We start from the raw sequence: 12557 nt of genomic DNA, 5'->3' as shown, positions 1-12557 counted from the left end.
TCCATTCTGTGAAATGAAACAGCACATTAGAAAGTGCTTTCACTGATACCTTGTTTTTAGTTTTTAAGACTGGATATTTGTTATTTCCTAATAGGCCTCAATGGGCTCAGAAATGTCAGTTCATAGATTCTACATAAAGAATGTTTGGAACTCTGTGAATTGAAACACATGTTCCACTCTGTGATATGAAACAACACATCGCAAATCGTTTTCCTTGATAGCTTATTTTTAGTTTTCAGGGTTGGATATTCATTTCTTTTTAATAGGCCTCAATGGGCCCAGAAATGTCACTTCGTAGACTCTACAAAAATTAGTTGGGCGTGGTGGCATGCACCTGTAATCCCAGCTGCTCAGGAGCTCAATAAGCTCAAAAAGAATCTAAGCCACTTCTTAGAATCTACAAAATTAGTGTTTTGAACCTATTGAATCAAAACAAGGTTCTATTCTGTGATACGATCAGCACATCCACTAAGTCTTTGCACAGATGGCTTCTTTCTAGTTTTTAAGGATGGCTATTCATATGTTCCTCTAATGGCTCAATAATATCAGAAATATCACTTCTTAATCTAAAAAAAATTGTTTTGAACCTCTCGAATCAAAACCTAGGTTCCACTCTGTGATATAAAACAGCACATCACAAATCATTTTCACAGATAGCTTGTTTCCAGTTTTTAGGGCTGGATATTTGCATGTTTTTCTAATTATTCAATAGGCTAAGAAACGTCACTTCATGAATTCTAAAAAATGTGTACTTGGAGCCTGTTTCATCAAATGGTAGGTTCTATACTGTGATATAGAACAGCATATCACAAAGTGTTTTCACAGATAGCTCGTTTGTAAATTTTAAGGCTGGATATTCATATGTTCCTATAAAGCCACAATAGGTTGAGAAATGTCACTTCTTATATTCTAAAAAAATTGTTTGGAACCTCTTTAATCAAAACCAAAGATCAATCTTGTATTATGAAACTGCACATTCCAAAGCACTTTCACAAACAGCTTGTTTCTAGTTTTTAGGGCTGTATATTCAAATGTTCCTATAAGGGTTCAATAGGCTAAGAAATGTCACTTGTTAGATTCTGCAAAAAGAGTGACTGGAACTTGTTTAATGAAAACCCAGGTTCAGTCTCCAAATATAAAACAGCACGTCACAAAGCTCTTTCACAGATAGCTTCTTTTTACTTGCTAGGGTTGGATATTTGTATGTTCCTCTAAAAGCTCAATGGGCTCTGAAATGTCATTTCTTAGATTTCTACAGAACACATGTTTAGAATCTGTTCAATCAAAGCATTGATTCCACTCAGTGATAGAAAACAGCACAACACAAACCATATTCACACACAGCTTGTTTATAATTTTTAAAACTGCATATTCATATTTACATACAGGCCTCAAACCTCTGAAATATTATTTTCTGGATTCTACAAAACATGTATCTGGATCATTTGTAATGACAACACAAGTTGCATTCAGTAATATAAAGTGGCACATCACAAAAGTTTTTCACAGATAGCTTGATTTTAGTTTTGAGGGCTGAATATGCATATGTTCCTATAAGGGCTCAATGTCCTCAGAAATGTCCTTTCTTAGATTCTACAAAACATCTGTTTGGATACCGTTTGCCTTTGACACATTTTATTCTTTCTAAGTATAAAAGGTGAGAAACTGGTCAGTAATTTGAAATCAAAACAGTACTTTTTAGTTTGAAATCTGCGTGATGACCACCAACATGTTAGCATATATCCAATCAGTATTTCATTTTCAGTTTTCCATTAATGTGAGAACTCCATGGGAATTAGCATTTATTAGTAGTTCTAAATCTTCTAAAATATCAGGGAAATTGAAATTTTAACTAGCCAATGCTGTGGCATTTACTTGGGAATAAACACTGTGAGAACTCCATGGGAATTAGCATTTATAAGTAGTTCTAAATCTTCTAAAATATCAGGGGAATTGAAATTTTAACTAGTCAATGCTGTGGCATTTACTTGGGAATAAACACTGTCTCTCTCTTCCCTTTTTGTGTCTCCTGTCTCCTGCCCCCTGCTCAATTCACCTGCAACATAGACCTCCTCACTATCTTCCAGACCACCAAAGCTTACACGGTCCCAGAGAAGAGACAGGTGTGGGGAGTCATAACTCATGAAGGCTCCCTTGGACTCTAGGACCGCTAAGAAGGTTAGAATTTCTGGAGCAGCTGTGGAAGATGATGAGGGCTTAGAGTCTCAATAACTACAAATAAATACCTAAAAATAAAATTGTCAGTCCAGACTTGGAGAGGTCTAGTATGTGGCTATGAGAAAGATGAAAAGCAATATAGAGACTAGGTAAAAGAGGAAAGGCCCTCCATCACACCATTTTTGGCATCATAAAGTATACTGTGCCTCCACCCACCACAATGGAAACCAGGAGGTAACTGATATCCGTTGTACCTTCCTAGGAGGCAATGAAAAGTTCAGTGAATTAGTTTATCAGATGAAGACTTTTCATATTGCCATTAGTATTGTCATTCTAGTCTGAATAGACACATATGAGCCAGTGTAACTTCAGTGCATACAGAATATGAGCTACTCAGAGGACTTTCAGATGCAGAGGTGTAGCAGTGGTTCTCAGCCCTGATTAAGATGACCCAGGGAGCTTTTACTATGCATGAGTGCCACAGTCATCCTATATATTCCAACATAATTGTTCTGGGATAGAGACCTGGCATTGGTCTCATGAAGATGTGTAAGCATATGTGTATGTATATACAATATACCTATATATGTATTCATATATATGCAATACATATGTATATGTGATTATATATATGTACAGTACATAAGTATATGTATTCATATTTTTACAAAACATATTATCTCATTTAATACATAGTTGTAGCTCTTTCTGTCTTACCAGTACATGTATACATAAATACATGTATAGAGAGACAATGATGGCTACTTATTTGGATGAGGACTCCAAACCATTTGTGCTTAGATTTCTAATGAGGACTGTTGTTTTAACATTCTACATAACTTCAGTATTTGATAACTTAGCTACTAGATTGCTGAGGTCACAAGGTACAATTTACAAAGACTTTCTTCATCTCAGTTTCCATAATGGTAAACAGCAATTTTACAACTCTCTCAGAAGTATAGCTATTTTGTCTATAATCTAATGATATGTGTATCTGCTATGCTATCCAGATTACTAACTAAATACTCTTTATTTGGACTCTTGGCATAAAGTCAGACACAAAAATATGTGAAAAGTTTTAAATTCACATGATACCAGTGACTTAATTTACTAACTTTAAGTAGACAAAATTGGCAAAAAAAATTTATAACTTCATAACAGGAGCATCATAACCTCTTATAAGATGCTTTTTAGCATACCAACAAGTTTATATTCACAATCTCACTTATTCCTAATTAAATCCTTTGAGGACAGTGAATATTCTGAGCTTTATTCCCTGCTACTGGCATTACAACATATAATGCCCAGGGTCCCAGCAGTGAGATGCCAATGGCTAATCTCTGAGTCACTGAGCTCCTTAGGCCTGCTTTCTTCACACTTGTTTCCATATTTCATCCGCTCGGAGCTGGGTTTGCTTTCTGATTTTGGTGATGTGTGAGAAAATCAGTGTAGCAGATGGAAAGAATTCAAGCCACTTTTTACCAAATGCCACATTTCTGCCAATGTGTATTTTGTTTCTTACAGTAAAATCCCCAACATGTCATTTTTCAGCATGTCAGGTAAGGCTTATCACTTGCTTGTTTAAGTAATATCAGGTGTACTATTTCCTTGCAGAAGAGAAAGGGCCTCCACATTTGGTTTTTATGTTCACAACAACATGGTTCATGGCATACAACTTCCAGGTAAAGTAAGTGCAGGCTCGGTGCCACTCACAAGCTTTTGCTTCTTTCATTTCAGTAGAGCAAGTGTTCATTAGAAACTTCCCTTTTGAGCTCAGTTCCCCAGAATCCTGTCTTGTCGCATCCTTGTTCCCCCATTATGTGGCCTATGGTGAGTATGAAGGAAGGAGGAATGGATTAAAGTTGGAAAAGCAGGGGGAGAGAGGGAACGCATTTGTTATCTATTGGCGCGTAACAAATTACCCTGAAACTTGGCAGCTTGACACGTTTATCATCTCCCAGCTGGGAATTTGGAAGCAGCTTGGCTGGATGATTTTGCAGTTTCAGTCAGGATGTCGGCAGGGGCTGCAGTTTCGGAGGCTTGACTGACACTGGAGGACCCGCTTCCAAGACTCACTCCCGTGACTGTGGCAGGAGGCTTAGCTCCTCACTGGCTGTTGGTGGGAGGACTCAGCTCGTTGCCTTGTGGACCACTCTGTGGGGCTGCTTGAGTGTCTTTACGGCATGGCAGCTGGCTTCCCCAGAGCTAGTGATAGAAGAGGGAGCCCAGGTCAGAGCTTGCAGTGTCTTTTAAGACCTACCCTTGGAAGCCACACAATACTTAATAACTATTAAAAATCGCTACTTTTTAAAAAGCAGTTTTATTATTTCTTAGGAGTCTTTGGGTCTCCTATAAAGTTCTGCTGATTTAGGCAAAGCTAATCTCAGCTGAGCTCAATGACATGCCTGTTGCAGTCAGCTGATGGGATGCTTATGGGCTGCTGGTCACCCTGCTGTTATTAGCAGTCCACTCAGAACGCATCAACTGCCTTTGCCTTATGCTTGAACTAGTTATTACCAGGAACTAGTTATTACCAGGAAGGCCACTCTGCCTCCAAAATGGGGAGAAGGTACACGCTTACTCCCTAGGTCAGTACAAAGAATGGAAACCGGTGATGTGTAAAAATACCTGCTGATAATCTTGTCTGTATAGAAGGAGAAGCACTTTGAGATAATACTTATGTTACTCAAGCCAGACATCCTAGAGGAGATGAGCTTGTTTTGGGATTTTGATGGAAAAGGAGGGCTGAGTCTTGGCAAATGTGGTAAGGCTTAGCTGTTGAGTAGGCCAAGCAAGAAAGGGTGGGGTGGGGACAGAGCCAAGCAAAGGGCTATGGGAAGTTTGCCAGGCCAGAGAGGAGACGTGCACCAGGAGGTCCACAGGTAGACTGTCTGGGGCCAGCTGGGGACAGTCATAAAATTTAGACTATCCCAGCTGGAAGACCTTGCTCCTCCAGCGACCTAGACCCAGGGCAGGGTGCCTTTCGAGGGGAACTACTGGATGGCTGGGAGGAAGCCGGGGGTCTGGTGTGCAGAAGCAGAGGGCTGGGCAGATCCTGCCTGTCCCTGCTAGGGTTGTGAGGCAAGTATGGGTGGGTAGTTTCTACCTCTCTTTCCTTCCTAGCTCTTGTCTATGGAACCAAAAGGGAAATGACAAAAACTCAGCTCAAAATTCCAGCTGGAATACTTGAAACACTTGATACTTGTCAGGAAATTAGTTCTTTAAACTGATTTTTCCATATAAAACCCATCCAAGAGGTAGACGATTCAGGGTGGGACAGGATCCAAGGCTTTGTAACCAGTGGGACTCCTATTCAGGGCTTCGTTAGCAGAGACAAAAGGACTCTGTCTGTGAAAGTTGCAGTATATAGGATGACAGCCCTGTATGCTCTGTGGCAGCTCCTGGGATGCGGCCTCATCTTCAGTCCCAGCCCTGATTTTGTAATAGGGTGTGTGCAGTTGTCGAAGATGGCCCCAAGACCCTGTTCCAGCCGCTTAGGTGATCTGACATGTAGGTCCCATGCAGGAGGCCACTATGAACTTTGTAGGCTGCAAATGAACCCACGGTTTGTCTTTAAGGCCCAGCAGAGATTTCAGTGTATGGCTGTAGGAATGGTTACCACCAGATCACCCCACCACCGGATGTTCCCCTTAATGGGTCAGCCTTGGTATCCCAAGTCCTCCACCTTCCTCTGACCCCGTAGCCTGCTGGGTGCCACAGGGCAAGGCCTGGGGCTGGACTGGGCAGGAGCCCTTGAGAGGCTTATCTGAGTCTGTGCCCCCCAGCTTGAGCACAGGTCATGGGAAGTGACAGAAGCCCTTACCTGCTTCCCCCGTGGGGAGAGTCGGCTTCCTCCAGCTTGGGGCACAGGGCTGGCCACTGCCAAAGCCTCAGAGGAGTCCAGCTGGGGTAAAGCAGCCATCTGGGCAGCGTCTGCTCCTGATGTTTACATCTGGGCTGTGTTCTACTGGTGACAGGAGAAACTCTGCTGAGGAGATGCTGAAAGGACTGCCAGGCAGACACAGCCCTCGGACATCTCATCTTCCTGCTCCATGTCAACCCAAGCACCCACAAGGCTGTGCTTAAAAATCGGAAAAGAGTGACCTGACCCTGGCCAGCAGCCTGGCAGAAGCAGGGTGACTTCACATGGTTATTCTACAAGCTCACCCAAAGCCCATAAGCCTTTCTGAGTGTTGAGAACTCGGGGCACGCTGAGGACCTCTTAGTCTTCCCAGGGCCTGGCACCCATGAGGTTTCTAACCACAGTTTGTTGAGCAAAGGAACACCCTCAACTCAAAATTCTCCAGACTTGAGACTCCCTGCCCTTGAGTCTGTGCCCTCTGAGAGCCTGAGCATTGAGGAGGGTGGCTGGGAGGCTATGGGATGCATGGCCAGGGAGGAGAGAGGAGTGAAAGAGCTAAGGCAGCCAGGAAGGTACCTGCACCAGCACTGCCTGGGACAGCACGAGGGCACTGGGGAGGACAAAGGAGAGGACCCCAGCAGGCAAGAGGAGGGCTGGAGGATAGCAACGATTAGTTTCTCCTTGCTTCAAATGGGTGCCAGCGCCCAAGGGTGAGCAGTACCCCAGAGCCCGTCAGAATCCTGGGCCAGGCCATGGGCTTCCAGTGCTTGTCCACTGGGAGGGAGGCCTTGTAGAGTGAGGTGGAGACCCACACACACCAGCAGAATGCACAAGAACGCATGCTCAGATGCCTGTCTGGGTGGATGTAACTCACATGTGCACATATTCCCAAACATGGACCTCCAGGTGCAGGTGCCCACCAGCTAGACCAGTATATGTGTGCATCATGTGTATGACTGATATCTACATATGCGCATGGACACACACATGTCCCAGACCAGATTTGTACTGATAAGCAGAGTAGGGTGGGGTGCAAACGTCATAGGGTCACAGTTCCTAACCCCTGCCTCCACTAGCAAGCTCTGTGAGTTTAGGCAAATTACTTAACCTTGACCTTTAGTATGATGATTTTTTAATAGAGGTGAGCTCTTGCTATGTTGCCCAGGCTGGTGTCAAACTTGTGAGCTCAAGCAATCCTCCCACTTCAGCCTCCCAAAGTGCTGGGATTACAGGCATGAACCACTGTGCCTGGACTACTTTACCTTTATAAGCCTCATTTTTCTTACCTTATAAAAACAGTGCTGACTCTAATCTCATAGAGCTGTTCTGAGATTAAATGAGATGGCTCATGTAAAGAATCTGTCACAGAGCTTGGCACATCTGCTATTGTGTCTGAGTGCTAGTGAGACGGCCACATCCAGGGGCATGAGTGGGAGCACTGTTGTCAGAGACCCTGAGGGTCCCACCCCAGAGCCCCTTTCCTTATCTTTAAATTGGGCATGGCAGTACTCTATACCTCTCTGGCATGCTGTGGGTATCAAGAAAGAACTGTGTGTGGGTGTCATGAAAGCTGGAGGGTGCTGTATGAAATGCAATTGTTATAACCATCACTAGTCATCTCTGGCTCACAGACCTGCCTCCACCCCTTCCCCTAGCCTGAGCAGAACCTTCTTGGCCGGTCAAAGCTCAGAAATGCCAGCAGGTGGCAGCCTTATGGGGTTGGAGGGACAATCTGCTGCAAATGCACTGCACTGCAGCCAGGCAGGGTACAGCCCCTCCCCTGAGCAGAGGGCCTGAGCCTCTGTGCATCAGCGGGAGACTGACCAGGTTCATGGACACGAAAAAACCTGAGCCCTCCCACCTGAAGGGAGAAGAGAAAGGGCCACTCATGTAGGAAAACACTTGTTGGGTTTTTAACACAAGAAGTTCTGATCTGAGAGCATTATCAATGAGTGGGGGTGGAGGTGCTTCCATTCCTGGGAAGGAGAGGGAAAGGAACTACCTCTGTGTTAAGGGATCATGGAGTCAGAGTCAAGGTCACTGGGCAGGCCCACCACCAGGGCCTATCTGTCTAGACCCAGCTGCTCTATCATGGTCCCCAGCAGGGTTAGCCTTTCTCCTTCCCCTTTTATTGGTTGAGTGACTGATTGATTGAATGATTACATTATATACTTACAGAAAAGTATTCCTACTTCTGGATGCCTGCCTTAGCTGTTGTCCAGAGATTCTGTTTTCTTCTTCTTTTTAAATAAGAGCTGAGAAAATAAAGGGCGACCACAGAGTGAGAGGGTCCTGCCCTAAATCTAAGGCTGGGGTGAATGTCACAGCCAAGTCGGCGACTTCTATCTTCCCTGGTGGCCAGCAGCCTGTGATCAAGTCCACACTGAACAGGCCCTTTGCCCAGAGGGCCTCTTGATCTTTGGAATCAGGAGCCGGGTTGGCGAATGCAGTTGCCAGGTGTCACTGATGCTACAGAACAGCCCTGCCAGAGCCCTTCCACGGTGAGTGCCCCCAAGAGCTGCCTCACCAGGCCATGCCCTGAGTGCCTGTAGTATGTTTTCCCTGCTGGTCCCTGAGTGGTAAAGACCCTAGAGATCCTAGCCACTCCAGCCTCCCTTCCCATGGAAACCATTCCAGAGGGAACAATTCAGATCCAGAGCAGCAGCAGAAGAAATGATCCAAGGAGGGCTGCACATGGAGAGGAGAGAGACCAGGAGAGGTGGGAAGGGATTCCAGAGAGAGCCCCAAATCAAACTGCAAGACATCTTCTAAATATTTTTAAATTGTGTTTAAAGAATAGCTGACATCTGTCGAACACTACATGCTAGACACTCTCTTAGGCCTCTTACACTTTTCACGCATTGAATCCTCCCAACTATGACTGTACTGTCCGCCTAACAGAGAAGTTATGTACCTTGTCCAATGCAAGGTGCTGGGGGTAACAGAGCTGGTTTTTGAACTCAGTTCAAACTGTTTGAACTCAGCTGAGTTCCCATGCCTAGACCACTGTGCTATATGACCTCTTAGTTAATTCCTATTATTTTGTCAGAATACTGGTGGCAGCTAAGAATTTGTCTATCAACAGAAAATACTAAAGACTATTCACTCCTCAATTTTGTTAACAGTTGAAATTTTGTTAAAGGTTGAAAAACTGATGGTGCCTCTAGCCTTGCCAGGTTTCTGGTATTTTCCCTGCAGTGGTGGAAGCAGACCTTGAAATGGGCCTGTCTTGCTTCAATACAGGAGAGTGCGTTGTCTCAAAAAATCAGCCCCACCCTCTGTCCCTTCACTCACCAAGACTTCAAGAGCCCGGTGTTTTGTTAGGGAGAAAGCTTATCTTAAAGCCTTGTCTATCAGTTAACACTTGAGCAGGTCCCTCCACAGGGAGTAGGGCATTCTGAGAGGTGGAGTGGGTCTTCTCTTAGTAGATCTGGAAAGAGAAGACAGGGTCTCACTCTGTTGCCCAAATGGTGTGCAGTGGCTTGATCTTGGCTCACTTTCAGGCTCAAGGGATCCTACTACCTCGGCCTCCTGAGTAGCTGGACTACAGGTGTTTGCCACCATATCCAGCTGATTTTGTATTTTTAGTAGAGACATAGTCTCCCTATGTTGCCTAGCCTGGTCTTGAACTCCTGGGTTCAAGCAATCTGCCTGCTTTGGCCTCCCAAAGAGCTGGGATTACAGTCATGAGCCACTGTGCCCAGACCCTTTACCTCTGTTATGTTATGATGGGGTGGGACAAATTAGCCTGAATAACATTGGAAATATAACCCGTGAGCTTGTCATTAAAGCAGCTATGTCTCAGCCATCAGACAGTTTCCCTGGGAGAGCAACTAGACTGAGAACATATAGGTAAGACAGGCAACTGGGAGGGGACAGCTGATTTTTTCTTGATATCTTTGAGACTGAATACACTCTTGCATGGAGGTACATAAACACATTGCTCATTCAAGTGTTACTAGGATCTATTTAAATAACACATGTGGCCAGGTATGATGGCTCACGCCTGTAATCCCAGCTCTTTGGGAGGCCGAGACGGGTGGTCAGGAGATCGACACCATCCTGGCTAACACGGTGAAACCCTGTCTCTACTCAAAATACAAAAAAATTAGCCAGGCATAGTGGCGGGTGCCTGTAGTCCCAGCTACTCGGGAGGCTGAGGCAGGAGAATGGCGTGATCCCGGGAGGCGGAGCTTGCAGTGAGCCGAGATCGCACCACTGCACTCCAGCCTAGGTAACAGAGCTAGACTCCACCTCCAAAAAAAAAAAAAAAAAAATAAATAAATAAATAAATAAATAAATAAATAAATAAAAATAGCACTTGCCCAGGAGCAATGTGTGGTGTTCTCATTTCCCTCCATGACAGTCCCGTTACAGTAGATAGGAGAATGTCATAGAAGGTGAGTCTGGATTTCTGCGAAGCCTTTTACAAATGTCCTCCATGAAATTCTTGCATATAAGATGGTAAAAAATGAATGGGATGAGTGTATAGTTGGGTAGAATTGCTGTAGATAAACTGCATGGACCAAAGTGTTTGTTAGGAGAATAGAGTGAGCTTTAGGTGGAATGCAGGTCTCTGGTAATGGTCACAGAGCTCGTCCCTTGATTGTCGTGTTTGACTTTTAAAACAATCATTTCCTTAGATCAGGAGATCAAAGATACGCTTATACTATGGGCAGATGATGCAAAACTGGTATAGAGGGCTTAATATTATAATAGATGACCAAAATCAAGATGTAAAATTATCTGGGCAGATTCGAACACTAGGTCAAAATTAACAAGGGCAAATTTCATGTCTGAGATCTACATTTTAAAATAAACATGTATGTATCACTCACCCAGTTTTTTGTATCTACCCTAGAGAAGCACTTGTACATGCGTACAAGGAGACGCTGCTTATGATGATTTTAAAAACCAGAAATAATCGAAGAATTGCTAAGAAAACTACAGAATATCTACACTGTGAAATATATTATGCAGAAGATTTCCAGGACATGTTGCAAGGAGAAAACTTGCAAAATGATATGTTAACCTCAAACACACATACACAATTTACACATTTCTGCTGATATCTATCTATCTATGTAAATGCACAGAAAGGTCTGGAAGGACCCCTAATAACTAATACCAGGATCTACCTCCAAAGAGAAACTGAATTGATATGGAGTTCAAAAGGGCTTTGGCTTTACGAGTAACCTCTGAAATTCAGAATGTATTTGTGTTCAACTTGTGTAATTAAGCTTTCTTTTTGCCTTGCTTTCAGCTTTAAAAAAAAAAAGTTTTACAATGCGGAAAAGATACAAATTCTTGGGCTTTCAGTTACCACAAACCTAAGAGGAGTCAGCACTGTGGAAATGCTACAGAAAGCTAACTCATACTATACAGAATGTGTTAGAAGTTCAGTGTTCAGACAGCCTGCAGGTACTAGAGTTCACTAAGCTGATCATGTCTGGAACACCGGGTTGGATCCAATTCTGGCAGCAGGAACATTGGCAAGATACAATGCAACTAGAGGAAAGAAATGCTATGGGGATTCTGAAAACGCATGACATCAGAATAATAAATATGGAACTACAACTGTTTAACCAGAAGACAAAAAGATTATGGGGGAAACGAACACATTCCTTCAAATATTTGAAGGCTTATTATGTAGATGAATCACTAAACTTATGAGTTTCTCCAGAGGTAAACATGAAGACAAATAAATACAAGTGATATTTTCTATTAAAAAGTAAATAGGCTGGGCGCGGTGGCTCATGCCTGTAATACCAGCACTTTAAGAGTTCAAAGCAGGTAGATCACCTGAGGTCGGGAGTTCGACACCAGCCTGACCAACATGGAGAACCCTGTCTAAACTAAAAATACGAAATTACCCAGGCATGGTGGCGCATGCCTGTAATCCCAACTACTCGGGAGGCTGAAGCAGGAGAATCCTTTGAACCAGGGAGGTAGAGGTTGCAGTGAGCCGAGATCATGCCATTGCACTCCAGCCTGGAACAAGAGCGAAACTTCATCAAAAAATAAACAAATAAAAAGAAAAAGCATTCTAACTAACAAGAATGAATGACAAAATAGCCTGTCAGGCCAGATCATGAGCTCCCTGTCATTGGAGGTATTCAACTAAAATACTGTATATAAAAAGATGTTGGGTTTTATTAGAAGAAAAATTATGTAATCTTTAATATTTCCAACAATTCTAATGTTCTATGATTTCATATTTTGACTGCAGAATCAATTTTCAATTAATGTATATTCTCATCGATTCCAAATCCCACAGGTGGTATACTCTTCCACCAGGTGGCTAGATGCCTTGGGCTCTGGGTCCTAAATGTTATGTGTGGTTAAAAAGAAGTTAGCATAGTTTAATACTTTTAAAAATGAAATAATATCCTTTGCCCACTTTTTGACGGGGTTGTTTTTTTCTTGTAAATTTGTTTGAGTTCTTTGTAGGTTCTGAATATTAGCCCTTTGTCAGATGAGTAGATTGCAAAAATTTTCTCCCATTCTGTAGGTTGCC

The 12557-nt window shown here is 43.3% G+C and overlaps 1 pseudogene; it reads left to right on the top strand.

Annotated features, from left to right (window-relative positions):
* The first annotated feature begins 8484 nt into the window (after window positions 1-8484).
* Window positions 8485-12557, top strand: part of LOC105533224 — an 85290-nt pseudogene continuing 81217 nt past the window's right edge.

The sequence above is a fragment of the Mandrillus leucophaeus genome, unplaced genomic scaffold (genome assembly GCF_000951045.1).
Source record: "Mandrillus leucophaeus isolate KB7577 unplaced genomic scaffold, Mleu.le_1.0 Scaffold123, whole genome shotgun sequence".
Taxonomy (NCBI): Eukaryota; Metazoa; Chordata; class Mammalia; order Primates; family Cercopithecidae; genus Mandrillus; species Mandrillus leucophaeus.
Note: the sequence above shows the minus strand (reverse complement) of the source record. Positions and strands in the feature narration are given on the sequence as shown.